Here is a 13,875-nt window from a genome sequence, read left to right as displayed (position 1 = left end):
AAGTGAATTTTTTTACCACCCCGCCAATCGTGGCTGCCCTGCTCTAGAATTAAACGTTTAAGAACTTACCTTATAACAGTTCCTACCAGCTTCTACGACGGAACTTCATAAACGTGTAATATCACAGCCGAGTTGGGTTCAGAATGGTCTCCAACAAGTTGTCCAATTTCTCAACAAATAACCTCAGTTCTGGACAAAACAGTGTTTGTTTAACCCGCAGACGTCTTAAGCTTTTGACTTTCAGTTCCGAGGTCAGGGCCCTTCACTCATAGAAAATCAAGCCAATTTATACTCGAAAGGAATCTAACTTCGCAGTAGACGTGTTGTCGGTACGGTGACCGTGTAGAAAAGGGAGAAAAGCATCGATTCTGGTGCCACACTATTAGGCAAAAAGAGTTGTAAGGTTAAATCGCGTAGTTGATGATATTGTTGTTGTTGATAATGCCACTGTTTCTGTTGTTATTCATGCTGCTGCTGCTACTAGTGATGATGATAATGATGATGATGACGATGATGATCTTTCTGGAACTTGTATCATATTATCGTTGCTCTAGTTATAGATGAAATATTTTGTACTAATGTTAACGACGTTTTTCACGTTGTTAAAATCTGTCAGATTCTAGGGGTTGTTCAAGTTGTTGATGTCATCATTAACGATAATGACGTTGCTGGCAATGTGCACATTGCTGATGATGGCTGTTGATATCGTTCATTAGAAAATTAATATTGGCTATCAATATCATTAACTTGTGAATAAACTGTTGTTACTTCTGCCGAAGCTACTATTCCTGCTTCTGTTTGCAAGTAAAACTGTTGTTTACACTTTGATATATCTAGGTATCACTATTCATGAGTCGCTGTTGTTGCTTCTGCTGATAATGATGATGTTGCTGTTGTTGTTATGTAGTGGTGCTGCTCTGCTGTTGCTATTGCAATTGTCGCCGTCTTCTTATAATTTTTACTGTATATATTCCTCGTTTTAGACTTGGGAATCCTTTAAACAATAGGAAATGAAAACATTAACCAGTTGCTTCTACTACTACTACTGCTGCTACTGCTGCTGATGTCGCTGTTGGACCCATTAAATATGGCGTCGCAGACTTGATATTGTTTTTGTAATGATTGATGCATATTTACGAACATATTAATTTCAAATAATATTCTCATATTGCACAGTTGGATAGCCAGAAATTGTTTGTGTTACACACTCTCTCACTCCACTGTCGCAATTGTTTATGCGTTGTACATCTAAAAATCGTCGTTTAAAACGCGCGAGGGTGTCGTAAAACTAACGTCCATTGCCCTCCCGTTCATCCAACTACTTTACTTTACGGTAGCCGTGGGAAATCTAACTCGGAAATGCTGAAATTTTATCGGCTAATATTTTACAGAGCAAAAGTCATCGACCGAACAAAGTTTGTTTATTCTTCATATAAAAGCCAATTATCAGTCTTTGCGACGACAGTTTCATTAAATCGCAACAAACAACTCATAATATCGTACGGATGACGTTGGCTGCATTAATTTCCTCCTTCAATATGGGCAGCTCCGCCTTTAATTAACGAAGAAAACACTATACACTGAAGGAAGTGCAAATCTTATGAAACGTTCAACCCAAACGTGAACTGAGTTCGTTCATCCCGCAGATAACTAACCGAACTACCGAACTGAGTGGGGACTGTGGGATTGCTTGACGCAGTGTGTTACGCAGATAAAAACAGGATAGATTTTCACAGATTCGTTAAAGGTGCACTCACGGGAATATTAGGGAGTCAAGAAACATACAGAAGTTAGTTTTATTTAACGACACCACTTTGATTTACTAATCATCGGCTATTGGATGTCAAACATTTTGTAATTTTGACATATAGTCTTAGAGAGGAAACCCGCTACATTTTTGTTCCATTAGTAGCAAGGGATTTTTTTATAAGCACCATCCTACAGGTAGGATAGCACATACTACGGCCTTTAATATACCAGTCGTGGTGTACTGGCTGGAGCGAGAAATAGCCCAATGAGCCCACCGACGGGAATCGATCCCGGACCGACCGCGCATCAGGCAAACGCTTTGCCACTGGGCTATGTCCCGCCCAGATATTCTCAATAAAAAAACTACATATAGTAAAACGTTTTAGTCGTTAAAAGATGTTTCATTAGGTGGAACATAGTAGGTACTGGGTTCGCCGCCCGGTACAGGCTTCCACCCAGAGCGAGATTTAACGACTCAGTGGGTAGGTGTAAGACCACTACACCCTCTTCTCTCTCTCTCTCTCTCTCTCTCTCTCTCTCTCTCTCTCTCTCTCTCTCTCTCTCTCTCTCTCTCTCTCTCTCTCTCTCTCTCTCACTAACCACTAACAATTAACAACTAACCCACTGTCCTGGACATACAGCCCAGATAGCTGATATGTGTGCCCAGGACAGCGTGCTTGAACCTTAATTGGATATAAGCACGAACAAACAAATTTATAAAGGTATGAGACCAGATCGCAGCCCTATAATTACAAAAGCGTGTGCCGTAAATTATACAGGGGTGGGGCACATAGAGTGTGAACAGCGAAGTTTCTAACGGCTATGAGCCATACTCCCTCGAAAAGATATATTTTAAAACAGAAATTCGCTTTGAGCAGGGAGGGGGCGGGGGGGGGGGGGGGGGTCGACCCCGACATCCCAGCCCGCAGCACTCGCGCCTGAGTTATAAGCGGTCTAGATCTGTATGTATTACAAATTTCGTTATTATTAAATACAGGGGCCAATTTCGCAAAACATCGTAAGTTTACGCCTGCAACTAGCAGGTATATCGAGTATATATTTACACGTGTTTGGCATCTATTTCACGACGAAATTTACAATATTGCGGAAGATGGAGTATTTTAAGGACAAAAAGAAATGAAAATATGTATATTTCTAACCAAATTTGTTGTAATATAACATTAATAAGAATTGTGGTTTTCTCGTAGATTTACGTTTACGAGCAAAACTAGTTACGATGTTTTGTGAAATTGGGTTCAGGATTAAAAATGAAAATCATGTTTACTAGACATCATACGGTTGTTTAATCGCCAAACTGTTTCGTTCCATCTCCGACAGAACTTTCTGTGTTTTATATGTCCTTGACGACGTTAACGTCGCAGGATCGAACCACGCTGGTGGGTCCATTCAAGTGAAGGGGTTTTGTCTCGTTCCAGCCAGTGCACCACAACTGGCCAAAGGCCGTGGCGTGTGCTTTTCTGTATGTGGGAAAGTGCATATAAAAGATCCCTTGTTGCATTAGAAACAAATGTACCGGGTTTCCTCTGATGACTACGAGTCAGAATTATCAAATGTTTGACATCCAATAGCCGATGATTAATTAACCAATGTGCTCTAGTGGTGTCGTTAAACAAAACAAACCTTTTTGACGACTTTACCTGACTTCCAAACATTATTAGCAATTTTCCGAATTTGGTATAAAAATTTTGTTTTTCTTAATAGATACTTATGAAAACAAACCCAAATTCCAACAAATTTCATATGTAAGGCAAGAGGGAGGGGGCGGGAGTTTTTGGTGTCTGGGGGAGTGTGGGGGAGGCAGCTGTATAAAGGGCGCGTGGACCAACTCCTGCAAGGGTCACTCCAATAATACTTTGGCATTCTTAAAACAAAGGGAGCGAGACGTAGCCCTGTGGTACAGCGGTCGGTTTGGGATCGATCCCCGTCGGTGGGCCCATTGGGCTATTTCTCGTTCCAGCCAGTGCACCACGACTGGTATATCAAAGGCCGTGGTATGTACTACCCTGTCTGTGGGATGGTACATATAAAAGATCCCTTGCTGCTAATTGAAAAAGAGTAGCCCATGAAGTGGCGACAGCGGTTTCCTCTCTCATTATCTGTGATCCTTAACCATATGTTTGACGCCATATAACCAGTGATCCATAACTGGTTCAACAAAGGCCATGGTTTGTGCTATCCTGCCTGTGGGAAGCGCAAATAAAAGATCCCTTGCTGCTAATCGAAAAGAGTAGCCCATGAAGTGGCGACAGCGGGTTTCGTCTTTCAATATTTGTGTGATCCTTAACCACATGTCTGACGCCATATAACCGTAAATAAAATGAGTTGAGTGCGTCGTTAAATAAAACATTTTTTTCTTTCTTTCTTTCTTAAAACGAAAATTGTAAACTCTTTGTTTTCTGGTCGCCCCTGTGGATCCGCCCTTGGCCTACTGCCCCACCGTGCCTCAGGCCAGAATTGACTCCACTGCGCTACAGTCCGCCCTCATGTCTCGAAACAAACATAGTTTGTTTTTTCTTTTGTTTCTCCTCTTAAAATGTATTTCCAGGAGCAATTAGTTTGATCAAATATCAACTATATACCGATGTCGACATTAAATAACAGACGTACTTCCTTTTGCTATTTAAATATTTCTATATTTGTAACAAGGACATATTATTACTAGCGTCATCTCTTTTTAAGAAAAACAACTTCTACCGAAGTATACACCCTTACAAAAATTAAGCAAATTAATATTGGTGTGTTTGGGGGGGGGGGGGGGGGGGGGGGGGGGGTGGGGGGTAAGGGGGGTAAATAGTTTTTCCAACTGCTTGTCGATATATTTTATATTAATGATATACCATACAGATATATTGATGCTTTAACACCTAAAACATATCAGTACTATAAATTACAAAGCAAGGTAGTAAATGGGGTTTTTTAACGACGCACATTCTATTTTCGGTTATATGGCGTTGGACATATGGTGAAGGACCACACAGACATTGAGAGGGGAAACCCACTATCGCCACTTCATGGGCTACTCATTTCGATTAACAGCAAGAGATCTTTTATATGCACCATCCCACAGACAGTATAGTACATACCACGGCCTTTGTTACACCAGTTGTTTAGCACTGGCTGGAACGAATAAATTAAAAAGAATAAAATATCTATTTCGTTGCAACTGCAATTAAACATATCTATCAAGTCGATAATATATTTCTTAAGTTTTAGGGTTGAGTATAAACCTATTTTATATCAGTAGTAAAATGTGTTTTGTTTAACAACACCACTTGAGCACATTGATTTATTAATCAATTTAGGGATCTTTTGTATGCACAGACAGGATATCAGTCGTGGTGCACTGGCTGGGACGAGAAATAGCCCAATGGGCCCACCGACGGGGATCGATCCTAGACCGACTGCTCATCAGGCGAGCGCTTTACCACTGGGCTATGTCCCACCCCTTTATCAGTAATATACCATACAAAATAATATTCCTATAAAGTACCATAAATTAAATAAGTATATGCGATTGTAATTATAAATAAATATATATATATATATATATATATATATATATATATATATATATATATACATATATACATACATACATACACACATACACACATCAAGTCGATCATAAATTCCTTTGGGGCAGGATCTACAGGTAGCTCAGTCGGTAGAGCGCTCGTCTGAGGTGCATGCGTCATAGGATCGAATCACCTCAGTGGACACTGTCTGATTCGGTTTTTGCTTGTCCCAACCACCAACCACGACTGGTATATCAGATGCCGAAGTATGTGCTGTCATGTCTGTGGAAAAAATGCATATTAAAGATCCCCTACTACTAACGGGGGATCAATGTTGAGGGTTTCCTCTCTAAGACTATATGTCAGAATTATCCAACGTTTGTTATCCAATACCTGATGATTAATATATCGATGTGCTAAACAAAACAGACTTTAACATATTGTTTTCTAAATTCCTTAATTTTTGTAGTGGAGTATAGTATTGATTTCTGAACGATTATCTTTCTCATTTTACTCGTTATAGGCTTAAGGAAATGTTACGTACCACCAGACATCATTTACTGTGACAAGAAGTATTTGTTGACTCCAGATTTGTGATTTAGCGAGTTATATATTTGTTATTCAGATTCTGTAACTTTTATTAATATTGATTGGTCTTTTTGTTTTTGTGAACGTGCTCAAGTACGATTTTATCGATTAATGGTTGTTTTTGTCTCTTTGTGTTTTGTTTGGTGTGTGGGTGGGGAGGATGGCGGAAGATGGGGATGGCATGCTATTTATGTGTAATAGAAACCATAAAATGATTGACGATTACAAATAATTTTGGTAATTTTGACATACAATTATAGTCTTAGAGAGGAAACGTGCTACATTCTTCCATTTGTAGTAAGGGATCTTTTATATGCACCATCCCACAGACAGGATAACACATGTCACGGCCTTTGATATACCAGTCTTGGTGCACTGGCTGGAGCGAACAGTGTATAGAGCTGTGCAAACATACAACTATCACAGGTACTAACAATATTAATAGTAAAGCTTTGCGATACTGTAGCCGAGTGCACGTGTTTCTACTCTCACCAACAACTGTCACATACATTTTGTCATGTATTTATAGACAGCCAATAATAATGATCACTACCCACTGTCCTGGACAGACAGCCCAGATAGTTGAGGTGTGTGCCCAGGACAGCGTGCTTGAACCTTAATTGGATATAAGCACGAAAATAATTTGAAACGGCTGGAATGAGAAATAGCTCAAAGGGCCCACCGACTGAGATCGATCCTAGACTGACCGCGCATGAAGCGAGCGCTTTACCACTGGGGTACATCCCGCCCTAACACATTCATTGGAAGGGTTGGATGTGTGGTGTGTGTGTGTGGGGGGGGGGGGGGGGACTAAAGGAAAAATGGCACATAAACCATTTCAGGAAAAAGTGCAACACAATATATTTTTGTAATTTTGTAAAGCCAGAAAAAAAAATCTTATTTTAATATATTTCGTGGGACGGGTTCCATAGCCCCTCCCTCCCCCCCCCCCCCCCCCCCCTCCCAACATACAACACACAACTCCGGATCCTCATCTATCTACAAAGAAGAACTGATTTTGACCATGATATATGGTTCCAACTTAGTCTGTAGAAAGACTTCCGCATTTACAGTGCGCCGTATAGTTTATTAGCTTTAAGCCTTCCAGCGCATAGGCATACATTTCATCTACAAATCAATGACATTTAACAAGTAGTGCATATATGGAGGATGGATAACTAAATATGTTGAGAACGTAAGGATATTTACCAATATTACATTTTTTTTCTTCTGTTTTGAACAGACAATAATTGCACAAGTTTAAACACAGATGGTTTGCGCCAGTAGTATTTCTTAATATATACTGAACGTATTTGCACGTACGTACCGGCCTCGGTGGCGTCGTGGCAGGCCATCGGTCTAGAGGCTGGTAGGTACTGGGTTCGGATCCCAGTCGAGGCATGGGATTTTTAATCGAGATACCGACTCCAAACCCTGAGTGAGTGCTCCGCAAGGCTCAATGGGTAGGTGTAAACCACTTGCACCGACCAGTGATCCATAACTGGTTCAACAAAGGCCATGGTTTGTGCTATCCTGCCTGTGGGAAGCGCAAATAAAAGATCCCTTGCTGCCTGTCGTAAAAAGAGTAGCCTATGTGGCGACAGCGGGTTTCCTCTGAAAACAGTGTCAGAATGACCATATGTTTGACGTCCAATAGCCGATGATAAGATAAAAAATCAATGTGCTCTAGCGGCGTCGTTAAATAAAACAAACTTTACTTTATTTGCACGTACAATGGACACTCCAAAACAAAGTGATATTCATCCTCTGTGTCATTTTGATTACACATCTGACATTTCCGTTACGACCTTTCAATACCGTAATATCTACCTTGTTCAACAAATAACTGGTGAAGAGAAACATGAAATTTTGTTATAAGGGTAGTGTAACAATCTGGCAATGATATTCTAAGGCAGTACTGCAAGCAAAACGTATCTATTGTTTAGTTTCCGTAAACAAAAGGATGTCTCAATGCGCACACGGGCATGCATAAAACACTATATCCAATGGCCTCTAAATATGTTTACAGAGATATTTCTCAAATTATGTTGAGGGCGAAGTATCCATAATCGTGCGAGACAAGGGCGAGGTAGGGTGGGGTGTCAAATCCGCAAATTCGGGCAAAATGAGCTTGCCTGGAATTTTTTCACCATGCATTTCTATCATTCTACTCACAATATTAATTGTAATCCATGAAAAAAACCACATAGTGATTCGTTTAGAACCTTATATAGCTGTTTTGCAGGACATTTAATATGAATAAAGGTTGTTGTTAAGATTCGGGCATTTTTGTTTAATTCGGGCAAAAATCAGTATACCCCCATACAAAAATTGGAGCCCTTTCGCTTGTGAAAGTAACATAACAGTGAATCAATGCATGTTATTTTTTATTTTTTTATTTTTTATTTTTTTATTCCACTGTCCCCTTTCCTTTCTCTTCTTTGAATTCTATCTCCTTTCTTCCCGATCTGGCAACTCCTCCTATCTTTCAACTTCTTTTGCTGTCCACCTCCACATCCCAGTCATTGTCTCTCCAACCGCGACAGGTGTTTGTCTCTTGTGGCTGGCTATCTGTGCCACACACCTGCCAATTCCCATCAGCTGTTAGCTGTGGGCTTAGTCTGACCACTTTCTGTAGTGTTCAGTAGTTACTTCTTGAATTGTTAACAGGCACTTGTAACCACCTACTATGCACCCCTACTACCGGCGGTCGTTAGTTAGTGCCGTGGGTCAGATCAGCTTTATTAGAGGCAGAGGACGAAGATGCCAGGTGGGTGCAGGGAAATATACAGAGACTGCACCCGTGGAGGAAGTTGAAACAGGTAGGCGACCGTGTGGACAGTTCAGAAGGAAGGAAACTGACAGAAAGGTTCGAAACAGATTGAATTCGTGGGAGAAATTGGAAAGTTTTTTAAAATATTAAGATAATGAGAATGATAGACATGGGGTGATAGATGAGAAAGATGAATGAATGTGAGCCAGCTTTGACGAGATTTGAACCACTGCCGTCAGCTTGATTGTCCAGCAGCTTAGCCACTAGACCACGGAGCTCACTTGCATGTTATTAGGCGCGTCTGCGGGGGGGGGGGGGGGGGGGGGGGGGGGGGGTTCGGGGGTCGAAACCGTCACTGTTCAAGCAAAGTTTCGCTTCTGTAATGTATTTTCAGGGGAAGCATGACTCGAATCGCTTAAAAACTTCACTCGCCCTAGTCCAAATCCCTCCCAGCATACATTTCTGCACACGCGCTTGGTTATATTGAAAAATAGTGTATGGGGGGGGGGGGGGGGGGGGGGGGGGAGGGAGTGCATTATCGAATCCGCTAAAGATTTTGTTGGCGTATTACAGAGATCAATATTTTTGTTTTGTTTTTAGTGTGTATTTTTTTTATGTTGTAGAGCAAGGTCGTAGCGACATTGACACTTCTTACAAGCCTGGTAGTTATAGGTAGTACTAAACCAAATAACTTCCAGCTAGGTCAAAGTTCGAGGTGCTCTGAACTTTTGATAGAGAAGTGAACACCACAAGTCCTGTGATTGGTGATAAATGTGTGTTGGCTGTAAATGAAAATAGTTTCATCTGGGCAAAATAAGTATGCAATTTTATTTCATCTAGAACCACTGTGTCAAGTAGCATTGTGCTTGAAACATGTATGGGGTACCTGTAAAAAAAAGTACTCGAATTTTGTGCGGAACTAGGGTAGTCATAGATGCTACCCGTTATCTCAGAAATGAGCAGCTTGACCCACAATTGTTTCCTGATTTGCTTTAAGGATGAGGAGTGGTAGCATTTATATCCGTGGCGTTTATGTCGATTGATACGCTGCAGGTAGGAGTTTTAAACACATATGTTACTATTGTCGTCTATGGGATTTGATTTGGTAGTATACACCCTACAAACCTGTCAGTTAAAATGCAGGCTGTTACAGCCATTGCCGTTTGCCAGAGGACACGGTATATAGATTGGCGTACACCACTGACAACATATGGTTCTGTTCTGCTTCCATTTCTAACGTCAAATGTGTTGTTGATGTACTTCTATTGACGCCAGCGGCGGGTGGTGGGCTTGTGTGTTTGGAGGGATGGAGATGGGGGGGGGGGGTGAAATTGGTTAGACAATTTAACGTAATTTTATTTCATTTTCATTTCAACTGATTTTCGTGCTTATATCCTATTAAGGTTCAAGCGCGCTGTCCTGGGCACACACACCTCAGCTATATGGGCTGTATGTCCAGGACAGTGGTTTAGTCGTTAATGGTTAGTGAGAGGGAAAAGGGTATAGTGGTCTTACACCTATACATTGAGTCGTTAAAATTCGCTCTGGGTAGGAGCTGGTACCGGGCTGTGAATCCTGTACCTATCAGCCTTATGTCCGATGGCTTAACTACGAAACGGACCGGCCTCGGTGGCGTCGTGGCAAGCCATCGGTCTACAAGCTGGTAGGTACTGGGTTCGGATCCCAGTCGAGGCATGGGATTTTTAATCGAGATATCGACTCCAAACCCTGAGTGAGTGCTCCGCAAGGCTCAATGGGTAGGTGTAAACCACTTGCACCGACCAGTGATCCATAACTGGTTCAACAAAGGCCATGGTTTGTGCTATCCTGCCTGTGGGAAGCGCAAATAAAAGATCCCTTGCTGCCTGTCGTAAAAAGAGTAGCCTATGTGGCGACAGCGGGTTTCCTCTAAAAACAGTGTCAGAATGACCATATGTTTGACGTCCAATAGCCGATGATAAGATAAAAAATCAATGTGCTCTAGCGGCGTCGTTAAATAAAACAAACTTTACTTTTTTTAACTACGAAACGACCGAGACCGGTCTTAACGTAATGAGAACAAAAATTTGTGTCAACGAAATACGACGCCAGTGGCGGATATAAGAATGGTGGTGGGTGAGGTGGCGGAACGTTTTAGCGTAAATGAGAAAACTATGCCTATGTAAAGTGAATAAAAGAAGAATTGTTTACAGAAGTAATTATAAAGAGTATTATCAGAAATCGTTGTTAGTAATACAAACAGGGTTTATACCGGTGTTAACGTTCCGTGTGTGCTAAAATCAATATGTTGAGGGGAAAATAATACTAAATAAAGAAGTTACCTTTAAAAAAAAAGTGGCCAAATAGACCATAGTTTTTAGTAATATCCAGGTTTCCATTGGTATAACCGGCCTCGGTGGCGTAGTGGTTAGGCCATCGGTCTGAAAACTGGTAGATACTGGGTTCGGATCCCCGTCAAGGCATGGGATTTTTAATCCAGATACGACTCCAAACCCTGAATGAGTGCTCCGCAAGGCTCAATGAGTAGGTGTAAACCACTTACACCGACCAGAGATCCATAACTGGTTCAACAAAGGCCATGGTTTGTGCTATCCTGCCTGTGAGAAGCGCAAATAAAAGATCCCTTGCTGCTAATCGGAAAGAGCAGCCCATGTAGTGGCGACAGCGGGTTTCCTCTTAAAATCTGTATGGTCCGTAACCATATATCTGACTCCATATAACCGTAAATAAAATGTGTTGAGTGCGTCGTTAAATAAAACATTTCTTTTTTCTGGTTTTTTCCATTGGTATAACAAAAATTGATATTATATTATATATCATACACCACTTTAAGTATCTGTACCATCAATAAACAACATTATTATCTGTCATCTGAAAATATTATATGTACTACATTGTATGCTTTTCTTAGCGTTCGCCTGATGTGCAATCTGTTTAGCATCGATCCCTGTCGGTGGGCTCATTGGGCTATTTCTCGTTCCAGCCAGTGCGCCATGACTGGTATGTCAAAGACCGTGGTATGTACTACCCTGTCTGTGTGGTGGTGCTGCTAATGCAAAAAGGTAGCGGATTAGCTCTCTAAGACTTTATGTCAAATTACTAAATGTTTGACATTCAATAGCCGATGTGCTCTAGTGATGTCGTTGAATAAAGCTTATTCACTTTAAAAAGTTGAATATAATACAATAATCATAGTAATGTCATAAAATATCTTTTAGTTCCAGCCAACATTATAACAACTAAAAACCAAAAAAGGTTGTGCAGAATTTTATTCTCTCTTCTTTTTTTCTCGTTTATTTATTTATTTATTTATTCATTAGTAACAGTAGTTGCGTCAGTCGTAGTAGTAGTAGTAGTAGTAGTAGTAGTAGTAGTAGTAGTAGTAGTAATGGTAGTAATGGTAGTAGTAGTAGTAGTAGTAACAGTAGTAGTAGTAGTAGTAGTAGTAGTAGTAGTAGTAGTAGTAGTAATGGTAGTAGTGGTAGTAATAGTAATAGTAGTGGTAGTAATAGTAGTAGTAGTAGTAGTAATAATAGTAGTAGTAGCGGTAGGAATAGTAGTAGTAGTAATAGTTGTAGTAGTAGTAGTAGTAGTAGTAGTAGTAGTAGTAGTAGTAGTAGTAGTAGTAGTAGTAGTAGTAGTAGTAGTAATAGTAGTAGTCTTAGTAGTAGTTGTTGTCATAGTAGTAGTGGTAGTAGTAGTAGTAGCAGCAGCAGCAGCAGCAGTAGTAGTAGCAGTAGTAGTAGTAGTAGTAGTAGTAGTAGTAGTAGTAGTAGTAATAGTAGCAGTAATAGTTGCGTCAGTAGTAGTAGTAGTAGTCGCAACAGCAGCAGCAGCAGTGGTATTAGTAGTGATAGTTATTACATCATTTGAATTAGTAGCCAGAAATGCCTCAACCTTCTGAATAGAAAGAAGGCCATGCGCCTTTAAGAGAGGATGGTTATAATCAATCATAGACCCAGTGTTTTATTGAGTGGTCCGTTTGGTCGCGGATATTATTATTCACACCACACACAACACCACGTGGACGACTAGCATAAACCACTTAGCCTAATGCACTTTGTGATAAATATCGATTGAGTATGCTATAAGCATTCGTTCAAGGAAACACTATATTAAAAAAAAAATGTTTTCACGCTGTTAAAATGATTAAGCATTTAACTGTAACATCTGCTGTTCTGAATTGCAAACAGGCCCGTAAGAATTAATGGGGGGGGGGGGGGGGGGGATTAAGGGAGGTCGGAGGCCAATTATTAAAAAAAATTAAGATGGTGTCATACAAAACATTGCTACGTTACACATATTTTCTTACTCACATGGTTCAAAATCGCGTTTAAGCCCAATACCAAAACAAACTACAATTCACTGAAGACGTTGTCTACAAAATAAAGCGTTCGCTTGATTCGCGTTCGGTTTAGGATCGATCCTCGTCGGTGGGCCCAGCGGGCTATTTCTCGTTCTGGCTCTAAGACTTATGTTAGAATTATTATCAAATGGTGGACATCCAATAGCCGATGATTAATACATCAATGTGCTCTAGTGGTGTCGTTAAAAAAAACAAACGTTTTTGTCCCCAAAACCCCAGTCAACACCACCCTACTCCCACCACACACCTCACCCCTACATCAAGCTTGAATATATATGGTGGACAGGCTATCGACTTTAAACTGGTCATGTTTGTTTTAGTTTGTATATGTGTGATGTACATAAAGTCAGACGTTAATAAATAGTATGTCCGTCTGTCTGTCTCTCTACCACTGTCTTTGATATATCACTGGCTGGAACGAGAAATTGCGCAATGGGCCAACGATAGGAATTGATCCTAGACCGACCGCGTATCAGGCGAGCGTTGCACTACTGGACTATTATCCGCTCCGTTTGGTAGGAGTACCTAGTAGTGTCGGAAATAGAATGAAAATTATTTTCGTCGATTATTTCTTTCATATTAAACTGATAAGATAAGTAAATATTTTGCAAATACCTATTTAATGATACTCTACCTAATTTAGCATTGACTTGTTTGGGCACTCATTGATGTACAAGGTGGTGTTTACTCTTGAAATCAAAGAAAGATGTCCGTAAACAGGTGATTTGTGAACTTTACTGGAACACAATATAACACATTTTGATCGATATGTGTCAATTTCGTTGTGATTGCAATATGGAAGGGCCGTCTTTATGCCGTTTACCCCTATCCCTCTCCAAACCAAAATAGTTGAGACATTTTAG

The sequence above is a fragment of the Gigantopelta aegis genome, chromosome 7 (genome assembly GCF_016097555.1).
Source record: "Gigantopelta aegis isolate Gae_Host chromosome 7, Gae_host_genome, whole genome shotgun sequence".
Classification (NCBI taxonomy): domain Eukaryota; kingdom Metazoa; phylum Mollusca; class Gastropoda; order Neomphalida; family Peltospiridae; genus Gigantopelta; species Gigantopelta aegis.
This window is presented reverse-complemented; position numbering follows the sequence as displayed.